At 46.8% G+C, this 16,299-nt stretch overlaps 1 protein-coding gene across 2 annotated transcripts in view; it reads left to right on the top strand.

Moving 5' to 3' along the window:
• Window positions 1–16,299, top strand: part of ANXA7 (annexin A7) — a 453,711-nt gene that overhangs the window by 205,812 nt on the left and 231,600 nt on the right. The gene's annotated exons all lie outside the window — the stretch shown is intronic.

Here is a 16,299-nt window from a genome sequence, read left to right as displayed (position 1 = left end):
GGCAGAGCTTTGTGCCCCCCCCCCCTCCCGCAGGACGGTGACATCAGATTGTGAAGGGGGCATTGCCATCGGTACAGATATGGGTGCGGCCGCGTGGAGGCGACCCACCCGGGGGAGGCAATGTCTAGAGTGCTATGGGAAACGTCGTACACGGTTCTCTTGGGCAATAGAAGAGGCTGCTGGGGAGTGATATGCTAGGACAGTGAGACAAGGCACCCATAGGAGATCGGGACCTGCCTGCACAGTGTCAGGACGGCAAGTAAGAGTGTGCAGGGCCGTGCAGAGGGACACCTGAGGCCTGCTGGTCGTGCTTCACGACGCTGGGGGGTGTGAAAGCAGTGGAGAACAGGCCCCCGCGTCCCCTGCCCTGTGTGGACCTAGAGAGCGCACTTAAGCAATCAAGGGGGTGTCGTCCATTTACCCACCCTCGCTCTTTCTTCCCTGGTATAATTGCTTCCTGTACTGGAAGGACCTTCATAGAGGGTAGAGGTGCCCTGACGACTCCTATTGAAGGTGGTGACACTAATTGAGGAGTGTGCGCTGGAGGTGCTGGGCTGCTGGGGCCGCACTGGCTACCGAAGCTTGAAATTTGCCGAGTGCGGTGCTGACGGAGAGGAGGGAGCGCCTGTGTGGCAGTACGGAGAGACACTGCGCAGCCAATAATACATTGCGCCAGGAGCAAGGAAGGGAGTACAGACGCAGGCACACACGTAGATAACACAAGGGGTGGAGCGCCAGACTAATGTTGAACCCCCACACACTAGGGACCAGCACTACAGCTGGAATAAGAAGATCGACCGACTACGACGGATTGCCTGCAGCGCCTGCCTGGGTCAGCGCATTGAGGCAGACATGGGGAAGCCTGATACCAGGCAACCAAAACTGAACTTGGACGCGGCAAAAAAGGGGAACAGGCCCGTGCAAGACTATCAGGACTTGGAGGCTGGGTCGCACAATAATGGAGGGTCATCGTCACAAGCATCTGATATGAATAATATCCTGCAGGAGATACGGCAGGGATTTGCAACTGTAGTGGATAAAGTAGACCGGATGTCTTCCAGGATGGATGCTATAGCTCAAAAGCTAGATGGGCACGAAGACCGTATCAAGGCGGCGGAGCGCTGGATCTCAGATGCAGATGATGTGGCGGCGAGCCATACCCCCCAACTGACGAGAATGGAAAAGATCCTGTGCACAGTGGCTGCAAAAAATGAGGATTTGGAAGCCCGCAGCAGGCGTAACAACATCTGTGTCGTAGGTGTGCCAGAATCGACCAATACTGGTAGGATGGAGGACTATATAGAAAACTTACTGTTGTCCACTATTGGGAAAGAAGCGTTCTCCTCACAGTTTATAGTAGAACAGGCACACACATCACTAGGTCCGCTTCCACCCTCCTTCCCCCCCCCCCACCCCCCCCCCTCCCTGTGGTACAGGGAGAGATGTCGGGGGGGGGGATTAAGGGGAGCGGCGAGATTACGTCGCCACCTAGACATGACCCTCCCATGGGTATTCCCCCATGAAAAGAGAGGTGTGATGTGGGCTATTCAGTTTGTACAGGAAGAAGAGAAATGTGTGAGGGTGCTTCCAATGGGGGGAAAATGGTTAGTTATGATAGGTAGAGTACAGCATCAGAACAGAGCACTTTTACAAAGATCATACGCAAATGCAGGATTGGGAACGCGATGCGTGGGCCACACTTATGCAACAGATAGACGTCAAATGCTATGGCTACTTCGACCATAGGTACATTAAACATTGTTATATGGAGTGTTCGGGGTCTGGGCGACCCTAGGAAGAGAAGGCAGATATTGTCATACTTGGACAGGCACACTATACATATAGCTATGCTACAGGAAACTCACTTCGCACATCAGAAACAACATGCATTTGCTGCTCGGTGGGTGGAGCATAGTCTTCTCTTACTCTACATATGCACGGGGAACGGCAATATTGATGAAAAGAAAACAGGTCCCCTTCCGGATGGTAGGTGCAGCGGTGGATCCAGAGGGAAGGTATTGCCTTGTGTGGGGTTGGCTGGTTACCACAACAATCACACTTGCATGTTGCTATTGCCCAAATACAGATGACCCAGGGTACTTCGACACCCTTTGGGCAAAGATATTTGAATTAGATTCCAGACATGTCATATGGGGAGGAGATTTTAATGTGACTTATAATCCCCGATTAGATAGGTCGTACCCCGCCCCCCACCACTACACCAAAGCGCAGGGAGTGTTGCAAGAGATTATTAATGCTTACCAGTTGACGGATGCCTGGAGACCTAAAGTTCCCAGTCTGAGGGAAGGCACACATTTTACGGCACAGGCACACTCATGGGCCCGACTAGATTTTGTTTTTTAGTGTCCAGGGGGACAGTGCCTAATAGCTGAGACGCATCACCTGGCCCAGACCTATTCAGATCACGCACCGGTGGTGATGGGCACACCTCGCAGTCCCTGGAGGCTGCATGCCCCCACTCTACTTGACGCAGTTTTTCAGGAGGAGTTACGGAATGAAATCAGAAACTTTTTTTAACAAAAGAAAGGCATGGTCGACAGTGTTGAAACTGTCTGGGAGGCATTTAAGGTAACTCTGAGAGGTTTTTGCATGGCTAAGGGGACCGGAATCCTTAGGGATATCCTTCAAAACCCTTCGGACCCTGGAGAGGGAACTGAAAGCCATGGAGATGGAACTCGCGGAGGGTCCTAGGAGTGCCACGCAAGCGGCATTCAGGGAGAAGCTCGAAGAAATATATGGAAGAAGCTTGCAGAGAGGTACAGTTCCGTGGGAAGCATTGGGTTGCTGGACAGTATGGTGAAGGGGACAGGCCCAGTAAGATTTTAGCGCAGAAGGTGGGAAAACCTAGATATAACACATATGTGATGGAAGTAGAGGACCCAGATGTGGTGAACATGGAGCTGTCTACAAACAGAGCACGTTTCAGCTAGTAGCAGACTTCGTTTAATCCATTATACATTTTTACACAGATTGTACTATACCCTGGCCAAGATGCAGAGTCAAGCTAAGAGGGGATGATAGATGTGATAGGTGCCATGCAGTAGGGGCGGACTTCTTGGGGATACCCAGAGGTAAACGAGTACTGGGAACAGGTCTTTCAGGCACTGAGTGTAATGATTGATACACCTGTAGTGGCTACACCGCTGATGGCATTACTGCGACATGTTAAACCTCTACGACCCGAGCACCGTTCGTTCACCGCACTGGCACGCCTCATGGCCAAGAGAAGGGTGGTGTGCCGCTGGGGCAGGAGGCAGGCCCCCAAATTCAAAGACTGGATCACGGATCTGGTGATATGTCAGGAAAGATTATTAACATATGCGGAACTGATACCATTAGCTTCTAGGCCCAGGGATATATGGGCACCACTGCAGTGCTACTTGCTGGCACACCCATGCGAAGCTGTGAGATGAAGTATAGGAAGTCTGTAATGAGAGATATGGTGGTTGGATAGCCCCTAGACATGATGTGATCTAATTGTCGCTATCTGTTCGGGCTGGACCGGGAGTGCTGGACAGCTGTAACCTGTAAATCACCATGGGGCGACCCAGTATCCCTCAGAACCTGGGCAATACAATTTAATATAAACAATGGTTCTGTCTGGTATGTTACTTGATTCCTTCAATACATGAACTAAATTCTTTATCAGGTGCAATTTTTAGTCTCCTAATTACTTAAGACAGAGCTCCAACCTAAGAGCTTGCTCACCATCCAAATCCAACATCAAAGAGGTTCAGGATATTCATCAGTTTTTAATCCATGAATTCGTTTTTTCATTCAAAAACACCCCTTATACATATCATACTTTTTAATCAGGACTTTTTCACAATTCATAAATATTTTTCAAAAGGCGGCGCAAAAAATTAAGTGATTATAATGTGACATAAAGTGAAATAGTGACATTCAAACGTGTTTATATACAAGTGAGTGAAGGAAAGGGGGAAAACAAAAAAGAAGCAAAAAGTCTTCTGGCCAGTTTCTATATTTAGGTAAAATTATCCCAGTAATCCACTTCAATTCGATATCATGAAACCAGATATTCTGTACTGATCCAATGATATCAGTTTCGTCGAAGTTTCGACCCTATGGACGCCTTAGTTGTGGGTCTAAAGCGGGTCTTCTTCAGGACATGGGGCTGTGGTAAAGCGCCTGTAGGTTAGATAAGTTGCATATCAGAGTGGATTTGTGAAGGTGTGGTGAGACACAAAATGGCGAGTGACCTACATTATTCATACACTCACCGATGGGCTTTCGTGAGTTGGACCCGGGATTAACGTTATAGAAGTTATTTCGTCAGCATTGGATTTTTTAATCTGTTGAGTTAAAGTTGGGGTAATTATATTGCTCCTCTAGCTCAGTCATTGTGTTAATCCGACGGTCTGTAAGGAAAGGTGCGCGTAATCAGCACGACATTCCATATGTATTGAAAAGAGCCATTCTATACCATGGGTATACACTCACCAAGTAATCAATGTCAATGGTTCCCACACTGCATATCAACGCATAAGCTTTAATACGATGTAGCACTCCTAGAGGCTCAGGTCGCCGTACTAATCAGGCGTTCTGTAAGAAAACTGAGTGCGTCGTGAGCATGCTATTCTACCCATTATAAACGGGCTCAATAACATCGTTAAAAACAGAGGTGATCTCACCTATTCTTGAAAAATGTAGTCTCTTGCTCTGGGTCAGCCAGCGAGATCTATCATAATCGCGTCTCTCCTGCCGCGTTCGAAGGACGAAAGGATACAGACTCAACCAATTAAAGCCTGATAATTCGTCTCGAGGACACAACTGCACGTTGGCGTCCTGTCGTTGCTAAGCAACTGATCGAATTACGCATTACGTATTGCTGGGTGAAGCCATTGTAAGGTTGCTAAGAAACGCTTGCTTCCCTTAATACGTCATCGTGTGAAAATGTTACACTACCAGAGATGGATCTCTTTGCCACTCATCAGAACGCAAAATGCCAAAACTTCGCAAGCAGGTACCCACAGCACCTGTCCCAGGGCAATGCGCTATGGATAAATTGGTCCAACAAATTTGCTTACGCTTTTCCCCCTCTCCCACTAATTCCATTAGTGGTTCGGAAACTGCAACAACATTCAATGACAATGATACTAGTAGCACCCACGTGGGCAAGCCAGCCGTGGTTCACCACGCTAATGCAACTCTCACAGGTGCCACATCAAAAGCTGAGATTATTACCTATGCACCTTACACAGAACCATGGAGAAATAATACACCCAGATCCCAAACAATTGAACCTAGCGATCTGGCTCCTGAGGTCATAGAATTTGGATACTTGGATTTACCTCCAGACTGTATGGAAATCATTAAGTAAGCAAGCAAGACGTCCTACCACCAGAGCATGCTATGCAGCAAAGTGGAAAAGGTTTGCTGTATACTGTAACAGTAGCAACATCAACCCTCTGGACGCATCCACTAAACAGATTATTTGCTATTTACTACACTTGCAGCAATGTAACCTTGCCTACACCTCTATCAGAGTACATCTTGCAGCTATAGCGGCGTACCTACAAAACAGACAACATCTTTCCCTGTTTAAAGTACCAGCAATAAGAGCTTTCATGGAAGGCCTCAAAAGAGTCATTCCACCAAGACTACCTCCTGCCCCAGTCTGCAATCTCAACATAGTACTTACCAGACTAATGGGACCACCTTTCGAACCTATGCATAGGTGTGAAATACAATTCCTCACATGGAAGGTGGCCTTTCTTATAGCTATTACCTCACTCAGAAGAGTAAGTGAGTTGCAAGCATTTACAATACAAGAACCATTTATGCAGCTACACCAAAATAAAGTGGTTCTTAGAACAAATCCAAAAATTCTTGCCTAAAGTAATTTCAGCATTCCACATCAATCAGCCAGTGGAACTACCAGTCTTCTTTCCAAAACCACAGATGGTAGCAGAAAGAGCCCTACATACATTAGATGTCAGAAGGGCAATATTGTACTACATAGAAAGAACACAAACTTTCAGAAAGACAAAACGACTATTTGTAGCGTTTTCTCCTACACATAAGGGAAATCCTATCTCTAAAGCAGGCATTGCCAGGTGGATTGTAAATTGTATACAAATATGCTACTTAAAAGCAAAGAGGACATTAACTGTTCCTCCTAGAGCTCACTCTACACGTAAACTAGGAGCATCTATGGCATTCTTAGGAAACATTCCCCTAGATGACATATGCAAAGCAGCTACCTGGGTTACACCGCATACCTTCACAAAACACTACTGTGTAGATGTGCAGACAACACAACAGGCTAGAGTGGGACAAGCTGTACTAAAGACTTTATTTCAGACTGTTGCAACATACACTGGTGACCACCGCTAGGGAGAGAACTGCTGTATAGTCTATTCATAATGTACCATCTGCAGCCCATATGCCTCGAACGGAATATGCTACTTACCAGTATGCATCTGTTCTTGGCATAGAGGGCTGCAGAGTGGTACATGCCCTCCCAGCCTCCCCGGAAACCTGTGTCTGTTCCAACACTATCTTATTTAGATACACTTACATGGGCATTTCTATCTGTATTCTATCATACTACTCCATCTAACCCTACTATGGCAAAACAATCTAAGGATGGAGCCGATGCCCATGCGCACTAGCACCCAAAGGAGGAGTCACCAGTCTCGTGACGACAAAAGACTTCTCCAAGAGAAAAACAAGTGCAATCATCTGAGCCCAACACCAGATGGCGATCTATTCATAATGTACTACTCTGCAGCCCTCTATGCCAAGAACAGATGCATACTGGTAAGTAGCATATTCCATACCCATTATAGTATAGAATGGCTCTTTTCAATACATATGGAATGTCGTGCTGATTACGCGCACCTTTCCTTACAGACTGTCGAATTAACACGACGACTTTGAGCTAGAGGAGCAATATAATTACCCCAAGCCCCACGTGGTTCCTCACTCCTTTAGAAATTTCTGTGGGCACCATTTGTGTCAACTAAGGGGTGAGCTTTACACGTTTGTGTTTGGAACTAGTTGAAACGGATTAGGGACTACTTGACTTAATTCCATTGGATATGGATTAATGTTCATTAAATGCTCGTTTAACTCAAAAGATTAAAAAATCCAATGCCGACGAAATAACTTCTATAACGTTAACCCCAACTCACGAAAGCCCATCGATGAGTGTATGAATAATGTATGTCACTCGCCACTTTGTGTCTCACCACACCTTTACAAATCCATTCTGATAAGCAACTTATCTAACCTACAGGTGCTTTACCACAGCCCCATGTCCTGAAGAAGACCCGCTTTAGACCCACAACTAAGGCGTCCATAGGGTCGAAACGTCGACAAAACTGATATTATATCAGTACAGAATATCCGGTTTCATGATATCCAATTGAAGTGGATTACTGGGATAATTTTAACTAAATATAGAAACTGGCCAGAAGACTTTTGGCTTCTTCCCCCCCCCCCCTTTCCTATACTCACTTGTATATAAACACATTTGAATGTCACTATTTCATTTTATGTCACATTATAATCACTTAATTTTTTGCGCCGCCTTTTGAAAAATATTTATGAATTGTGAATAAGTCCTGATTTAAAAAGTATGATATGTATAAGGGGTGTTTATGAATGAAAAAACGAATTCATGGATTAAAAACGGATGAATACCCTGAACCTCTGATGTTTGATTTGTATGGTGAGCAAGCTCTTAGGTTGGAGCTCTGTCTTAAGTAATTAGGAGACTGAAAAATTGCACCTGATAAAGAATTTAGTTCATGTATTGAAGGAATCAAGTAACATACCCGACAGAACCATTGTTTATATTAAATTGGACAGCTGTAACCGGCAAGAAAGCTTATTCCCATATGATGAGTGGAGACTGTACATAGATAAATGTGGATACTGGAGACCAACTGATGTATACGTTTTGTTATGATATTTACAACAAGGGGTGGTGAGGGACAGAGTCTCTGAATTAAACAGAATACTCTCACCCAGTCAAGAGATCAGGGCTAGATCCAACACCGTTTTTTAGCTCACTGCACCATCCCAGTTTCAGAACCTGACTGTATGCAAATTAGTCTGTTCCTGTCCCAGTGCATGATGGGAACAGGGCAAACCAAACTACAAAAGCCAATTCTTACACTGGGAAGGAAACAAGCTACCGGGGACCGGTTTCTGGCATTTCAGCCTCTTCGGCCCGGCTTGCTTGAATCCTGATGGTGCAATGAGCAAGGGACTCACATCTGAGTATACCCTTCCACGCTTAGGGTGGACAAAAATATTTACAACAAGGGGTGGTGAGGGACAGAGTCTCTGAATTAAACAGAATACTCTCACCCAGTCAAGAGATCAGGGCTAGATCCAACACCGTTTTTTAGCTCACTGCACCATCCCAGTTTCAGAACCTGACTGTATGCAAATTAGTCTGTTCCTGTCCCGGTGCATGATGGGAACAGGGCAAACCAAACTACAAAAGCCAATTCTTACACTGGGAAGGAAACAAGCTACCGGGGACCGGTTTCTGGCATTTCAGCCTCTTCGGCCCGGCTTGCTTGAATCCTGATGGTGCAATGAGCAAGGGACTCACATCTGAGTATACCCTTCCACGCTTAGGGTGGACAAAAATATTTACAACAAGGGGTGGTGAGGGACAGAGTCTCTGAATTAAACAGAATACTCTCACCCAGTCAAGAGATCAGGGCTAGATCCAACACCGTTTTTTAGCTCACTGCACCATCCCAGTTTCAGAACCTGACTGTATGCAAATTAGTCTGTTCCTGTCCCAGTGCATGATGGGAACAGGGCAAACCAAACTACAAAAGCCAATTCTTACACTGGGAAGGAAACAAGCTACCGGGGACCGGTTTCTGGCATTTCAGCCTCTTCGGCCCGGCTTGCTTGAATCCTGATGGTGCAATGAGCAAGGGACTCACATCTGAGTATACCCTTCCACGCTTAGGGTGGACAAAAATATTTACAACAAGGGGTGGTGAGGGACAGAGTCTCTGAATTAAACAGAATACTCTCACCCAGTCAAGAGATCAGGGCTAGATCCAACACCGTTTTTTAGCTCACTGCACCATCCCAGTTTCAGAACCTGACTGTATGCAAATTAGTCTGTTCCTGTCCCAGTGCATGATGGGAACAGGGCAAACCAAACTACAAAAGCCAATTCTTACACTGGGAAGGAAACAAGCTACCGGGGACCGGTTTCTGGCATTTCAGCCTCTTCGGCCCGGCTTGCTTGAATCCTGATGGTGCAATGAGCAAGGGACTCACATCTGAGTATACCCTTCCACGCTTAGGGTGGACAAAAATATTTACAACAAGGGGTGGTGAGGGACAGAGTCTCTGAATTAAACAGAATACTCTCACCCAGTCAAGAGATCAGGGCTAGATCCAACACCGTTTTTTAGCTCACTGCACCATCCCAGTTTCAGAACCTGACTGTATGCAAATTAGTCTGTTCCTGTCCCAGTGCATGATGGGAACAGGGCAAACCAAACTACAAAAGCCAATTCTTACACTGGGAAGGAAACAAGCTACCGGGGACCGGTTTCTGGCATTTCAGCCTCTTCGGCCCGGCTTGCTTGAATCCTGATGGTGCAATGAGCAAGGGACTCACATCTGAGTATACCCTTCCACGCTTAGGGTGGACAAAAATATTTACAACAAGGGGTGGTGAGGGACAGAGTCTCTGAATTAAACAGAATACTCTCACCCAGTCAAGAGATCAGGGCTAGATCCAACACCGTTTTTTAGCTCACTGCACCATACCAGTTTCAGAACCTGACTGTATGCAAATTAGTCTGTTCCTGTCCCAGTGCATGATGGGAACAGGGCAAACCAAACTACAAAAGCCAATTCTTACACTGGGAAGGAAACAAGCTACCGGGGACCGGTTTCTGGCATTTCAGCCTCTTCGGCCCGGCTTGCTTGAATCCTGATGGTGCAATGAGCAAGGGACTCACATCTGAGTATACCCTTCCACGCTTAGGGTGGACAAAAATATTTACAACAAGGGGTGGTGAGGGACAGAGTCTCTGAATTAAACAGAATACTCTCACCCAGTCAAGAGATCAGGGCTAGATCCAACACCGTTTTTTAGCTCACTGCACCATCCCAGTTTCAGAACCTGACTGTATGCAAATTAGTCTGTTCCTGTCCCAGTGCATGATGGGAACAGGGCAAACCAAACTACAAAAGCCAATTCTTACACTGGGAAGGAAACAAGCTACCGGGGACCGGTTTCTGGCATTTCAGCCTCTTCGGCCCGGCTTGCTTGAATCCTGATGGTGCAATGAGCAAGGGACTCACATCTGAGTATACCCTTCCACGCTTAGGGTGGACAAAAATATTTACAACAAGGGGTGGTGAGGGACAGAGTCTCTGAATTAAACAGAATACTCTCACCCAGTCAAGAGATCAGGGCTAGATCCAACACCGTTTTTTAGCTCATTGCACCATCCCAGTTTCAGAACCTGACTGTATGCAAATTAGTCTGTTCCTGTCCCAGTGCATGATGGGAACAGGGCAAACCAAACTACAAAAGCCAATTCTTACACTGGGAAGGAAACAAGCTACCGGGGACCGGTTTCTGGCATTTCAGCCTCTTCGGCCCGGCTTGCTTGAATCCTGATGGTGCAATGAGCAAGGGACTCACATCTGAGTATACCCTTCCACGCTTAGGGTGGACAAAAATATTTACAACAAGGGGTGGTGAGGGACAGAGTCTCTGAATTAAACAGAATACTCTCACCCAGTCAAGAGATCAGGGCTAGATCCAACACCGTTTTTTAGCTCACTGCACCATACCAGTTTCAGAACCTGACTGTATGCAAATTAGTCTGTTCCTGTCCCAGTGCATGATGGGAACAGGGCAAACCAAACTACAAAAGCCAATTCTTACACTGGGAAGGAAACAAGCTACCGGGGACCGGTTTCTGGCATTTCAGCCTCTTCGGCCCGGCTTGCTTGAATCCTGATGGTGCAATGAGCAAGGGACTCACATCTGAGTATACCCTTCCACGCTTAGGGTGGACAAAAATATTTACAACAAGGGGTGGTGAGGGACAGAGTCTCTGAATTAAGCAGAAAGCTCTCACCCAGTCAAGAGATCAGGGCTAGATCCAACACCGTTTTTTAGCTCACTGCACCATCCCAGTTTCAGAACCTGACTGTATGCAAATTAGTCTGTTCCTGTCCCAGTGCATGATGGGAACAGGGCAAACCAAACTACAAAAGCCAATTCTTACACTGGGAAGGAAACAAGCTACCGGGGACCGGTTTCTGGCATTTCAGCCTCTTCGGCCCGGCTTGCTTGAATCCTGAAACCCCCTTTTGTAAATCGATTTTGGCCACTATAGGTGTGGCAGGGTATACTCAGACATGAGTCCCTTTCTCACTGCTCCATCAGGATTCAAGCAAGCCGGGCCGAAGAGGCTGAAATGCCAGAAACCGGTCCCCGGTAGCTTGTCTCCTTTCTGGTAAAGAATTGGCTTGGTAGTTTAGTCTGCCCTGTTCCCATGATGCACTGGGCCAGGGACAGACTGATTTGCATATAGCCAGGTTCTGAGCTGGGATGGGGCAGTGAGATAAATAACGGTGATGGATCAAGCCCTGATCTTTGGACTGGGTAAGAGTGGTCTGCTCAATTCAGACACTCTGTTCATCACCACCCCCTTTTGTAAATCGATTTTGGCCACTATAGGTGTGGCAGGGTATACTCAGACATGAGTCCCTTTCTCACTGCTCCATCAGGATTCAAGCAAGCCGGGCCGAAGAGGCTGAAATGCCAGAAACCGGTCCCCGGTAGCTTGTCTCCTTTCTGGTAAAGAATTGGCTTGGTAGTTTAGTCTGCCCTGTTCCCATGATGCACTGGGCCAGGGACAGACTGATTTGCATATAGCCAGGTTCTGAGCTGGGATGGGGCAGTGAGATAAATAACGGTGATGGATCAAGCCCTGATCTTTGGACTGGGTAAGAGTGGTCTGCTCAATTCAGACACTCTGTTCATCACCACCCCCTTTTGTAAATCGATTTTGGCCACTATAGGTGTGGCAGGGTATACTCAGACATGAGTCCCTTTCTCACTGCTCCATCAGGATTCAAGCAAGCCGGGCCGAAGAGGCTGAAATGCCAGAAACCGGTCCCCGGTAGCTTGTCTCCTTTCTGGTAAAGAATTGGCTTGGTAGTTTAGTCTGCCCTGTTCCCATGATGCACTGGGCCAGGGACAGACTGATTTGCATATAGCCAGGTTCTGAGCTGGGATGGGGCAGTGAGATAAATAACGGTGATTGATCAAGCCCTGATCTTTGGACTGGGTAAGAGTGGTCTGCTCAATTCAGACACTCTGTTCATCACCACCCCCTTTTGTAAATCGATTTTGGCCACTATAGGTGTGGCAGGGTATACTCAGACATGAGTCCCTTTCTCACTGCTCCATCAGGATTCAAGCAAGCCGGGCCGAAGAGGCTGAAATGCCAGAAACCGGTCCCCGGTAGCTTGTCTCCTTTCTGGTAAAGAATTGGCTTGGTAGTTTAGTCTGCCCTGTTCCCATGATGCACTGGGCCAGGGACAGACTGATTTGCATATAGCCAGGTTCTGAGCTGGGATGGGGCAGTGAGATAAATAACGGTGATGGATCAAGCCCTGATCTTTGGACTGGGTAAGAGTGGTCTGCTCAATTCAGACACTCTGTTCATCACCACCCCCTTTTGTAAATCGATTTTGGCCACTATAGGTGTGGCAGGGTATACTCAGACATGAGTCCCTTTCTCACTGCTCCATCAGGATTCAAGCAAGCCGGGCCGAAGAGGCTGAAATGCCAGAAACCGGTCCCCGGTAGCTTGTCTCCTTTCTGGTAAAGAATTGGCTTGGTAGTTTAGTCTGCCCTGTTCCCATGATGCACTGGGCCAGGGACAGACTGATTTGCATATAGCCAGGTTCTGAGCTGGGATGGGGCAGTGAGATAAATAACGGTGATGGATCAAGCCCTGATCTTTGGACTGGGTAAGAGTGGTCTGCTCAATTCAGACACTCTGTTCATCACCACCCCCTTTTGTAAATACGTTTTGTTATGATTCGCCAATCCTTTGCATGTGCTCAGTGATGACAATATTAATGCTGTACCACGAAGGTGATTTGACTGTCTAACTGAATAATGTACGCAACGCTCTACTAGTCCTACTAGTATATGTTCAGGTACCAGTACATAGCTATTTTCATAGCTGTTTCAATACTGGCCACTTTGCGAGCTGTGTGTTTTGCCCTATAGTAAATTCCTTCCCAGTCCTTTTGTGTTGGGTCTCCACCCAGCTCCCTTCCCCATCTCTTTAGACTGGGTGTGGCGGGTGAACGCGTTATGTGTCTGATCATGTCATACAATTCTGAGATCAGTCCCTTGTCATTTTGTTTAGTGATTAACCATTGTTCGTAGCACATCAGCTGACAGCCGGCCTGCGCTCGCATATCGGTGTGAAGCACCAAATGTCGTAGTTGTATGTATCGCAGTCCTTCCGTCTCTGGAATCCCATTATCTATTTTAATCTGTGGGAATGAGATTATTCCTGACAGGACAAAGAGATGTCGCACTGAGCGACGGAGAGGTGTCCCGCCATACCTGAAATGCCTTGTCTGCCATTCCCGGTGTGAAGTCGTTGTTTCCAAATAGGGGAGTCAAGGGCGATTGAAAGGTCTTAAGTTTCCTGGCAGTAACCACCCCATCCCAAACTTTCATCACCGACTTGGTGATCGGCGATCTCATTAAACTTTGGGGTCTCTGTGCTTTTTCAAGAAGGGGACCTTCCATAAAGGGATTCCTGCAAGGGCTCTGTCTTGGAAAAGCCATCTCTTTTCGGACTCTGGCCCGACCCATTCCACTAAATAGCGCAGTTGGCCCGCCTTATAACAGGCCAGTAGTTTTGGTATCCAGAGGTCCCTGTTTTCAGGTTGTATGTAGCTTATGTCTTTGCTCATTCGCGTCCTTGCCCCGGCCCATACAAAGTGGTTAATGTCTCGCTGTACTGAGGCGATTACCCCTTCCGGTGGTAAAGCTGGTAGGGTTTGGAACAAGTGCAGCACCTTCGGTAAAAGGGTCATTTTGATCGCCTCTATTCTCCCTAGCAGTGAAAGGTGGTGTTTACTCCAGTTACCTAGATCTTTTTTCACCGGTCTTGCCATTTTGTCATTTATTTGAACCAATTGACTGACTGTTGCCGCAAGCTCCAGCCCCAGATAAGGAATAGATGCAACCACCTTTATCCCTGAGAGCCAGTCCCCTCCAGGGCGCTGTGTGTGAGTTGTTTGGTTTAAATTTAGAATCCAGGACTTGCGTTCACTCGAAAGACTGAGACCTGGCCAAATGCCTCTAGTTCCTCTAAAAAGGCGGGAAGTGAGCTCCTTGTTTCAGTAAATGCCGCAATGACGTCATCCGCATATAGACTAATTGGATGTGGTTCTCCTCCAAATGGTATCCCGCTAATGTTTGGGTTGTCCTGTATTCTCTGTGCTAAGGGTTCGATAAATAACGTGAATAAAAGCAGGGACAATGGGCAACCCTACCTAGTTTCTCTTTGAATAGCAAAGGGGCGGGAAGAAACACCTTTAACTCTGATGGAGGCTGTAGGCACTCCATAACAGCAGCTCACCCATTCCCGGAATCTCTCGCCCAATATGAATAGTGTCATAGTTTGTACCAAAAACTTCCAGTCCATCCGATCAAACGCCTTTTTGGTGTCGACCGTCATGAAAAGCGCATCCATTTTTTGTTTGGTGGGCTTTGTATATGAGGTGGAGGATCCTCTTTGTATTGTCTCCGCATTGCTGAGTCTGGGTGAACCTCGCCTGATCTGGTTCTATTAAGGTCGGCATATTTGGGCCCAGTCTTGTGGCGAGTCTGCCTGTGAATATTTTAAAATCTATGTTGAGTAAGGATACCAGATGGTATGATCCACATTCCTGTCTATCTTTTCCCGGTTTGTTGCAAAAGCACAATTGCTGCTGCTAGCATCATCACTGGGATCAGGTTTGTGTCGCCGAAGGAATTAAATAGTCTTGTAATTGTTAGAGCTATTATGTGACAACATTTTTTTATAGAGAAGTGCAGGGAAGCCATCCGGGCCCGGAGATTTAAGAAATGTAAGTTGCACGATCCCTGTGACCACTTCCTCAATCCGAAATGGGGGCATCCAAGGATTTTGCTTGGTCTGAAGTTAGTGTGGACATGTTAACAGAGGGCAAGTAAGCTGTTGTTGCGGTCAGATGGTGCATCCGCTGTGTATACCTTCTTGTAAAACTCCCTAAAAGCTTGTGCTATCTCTTGGTTTTCCGTGGCCTCCCCCCTGCCCGCTCCTCTTCAAAGACAGTACCTTTGTCTGTTGTCATTGAGCCCATAACCTATTCGCTAATAAACAACCTGTGCAGTCTCCCCCAATATAATAGTGTTTAAGTCTATTTGTTGCATTTTCTGCTCTGTCCAGATCTACTCCTGCTAACTGTGCTCTGGCCGCCTTTAGTTGTCTGCACACTCTCGGCACCCGGCTCCGACTAGGTACCCTCTCCAATTCTCGCACCTGCGCAGATAAGTTCATCCGCAATTCCTTGCACTCTCTGTTATCAGATGCTGATATAGCTGTTAGTTCCCCGCCCCTCACCACTGCCTTCTTTGCTTCTCACAGTGTTGTAATGGCTATCTCGGAGGTATCGTTCAACTCCAAGTATTCCTTAATGCATTTGGTGATTTGCTGCTCCACTGTTTTCTTATGGAGCATAGTTTCCCTGAGTCTCCAACAGCCAGTTTGCCAGGGGGTTTGGGGTCATCTGTGTTAGAAATGGGGTAGCCAATTCTACGGGGGGTAGCATGGTGCAGAGCGGGCAGGCCAAACTCCTGAGGACATGTGTGAAGCATCCACGCAGTACGCACAGACGACACACCAGGCACAGCACAAATAGAGACACAACACCAGTTTTGATGGAATAGAATAACTTTTGTATTGTACCAAATATGCAGCAGTAAACACAGTAATCACTCTACTGCGCCAACTGGCGCCAGGGCAATATATACACGGGGATTATTTACAGGTTAAAGGGAAAAAGAAGAAAAAGGTAAGTTTATTAGTTCCAGGGCTGAAGTAGAAACAAAGCATTAACATTAGGCATGACATTCACTGTGGGCACAACCATATCAACGTGGGGCCTCAGCAGGATCAATAAAGCAGTGATTCAGGATCATCAGACCTAAAAACATCTGCTGGCATAGAAACTCAGGTAATACTT

This window comes from Lissotriton vulgaris, chromosome 5 (genome assembly GCF_964263255.1).
Source record: "Lissotriton vulgaris chromosome 5, aLisVul1.2, whole genome shotgun sequence".
Classification (NCBI taxonomy): Eukaryota; Metazoa; Chordata; class Amphibia; order Caudata; family Salamandridae; genus Lissotriton; species Lissotriton vulgaris.
Note: the sequence above shows the minus strand (reverse complement) of the source record. Positions and strands in the feature narration are given on the sequence as shown.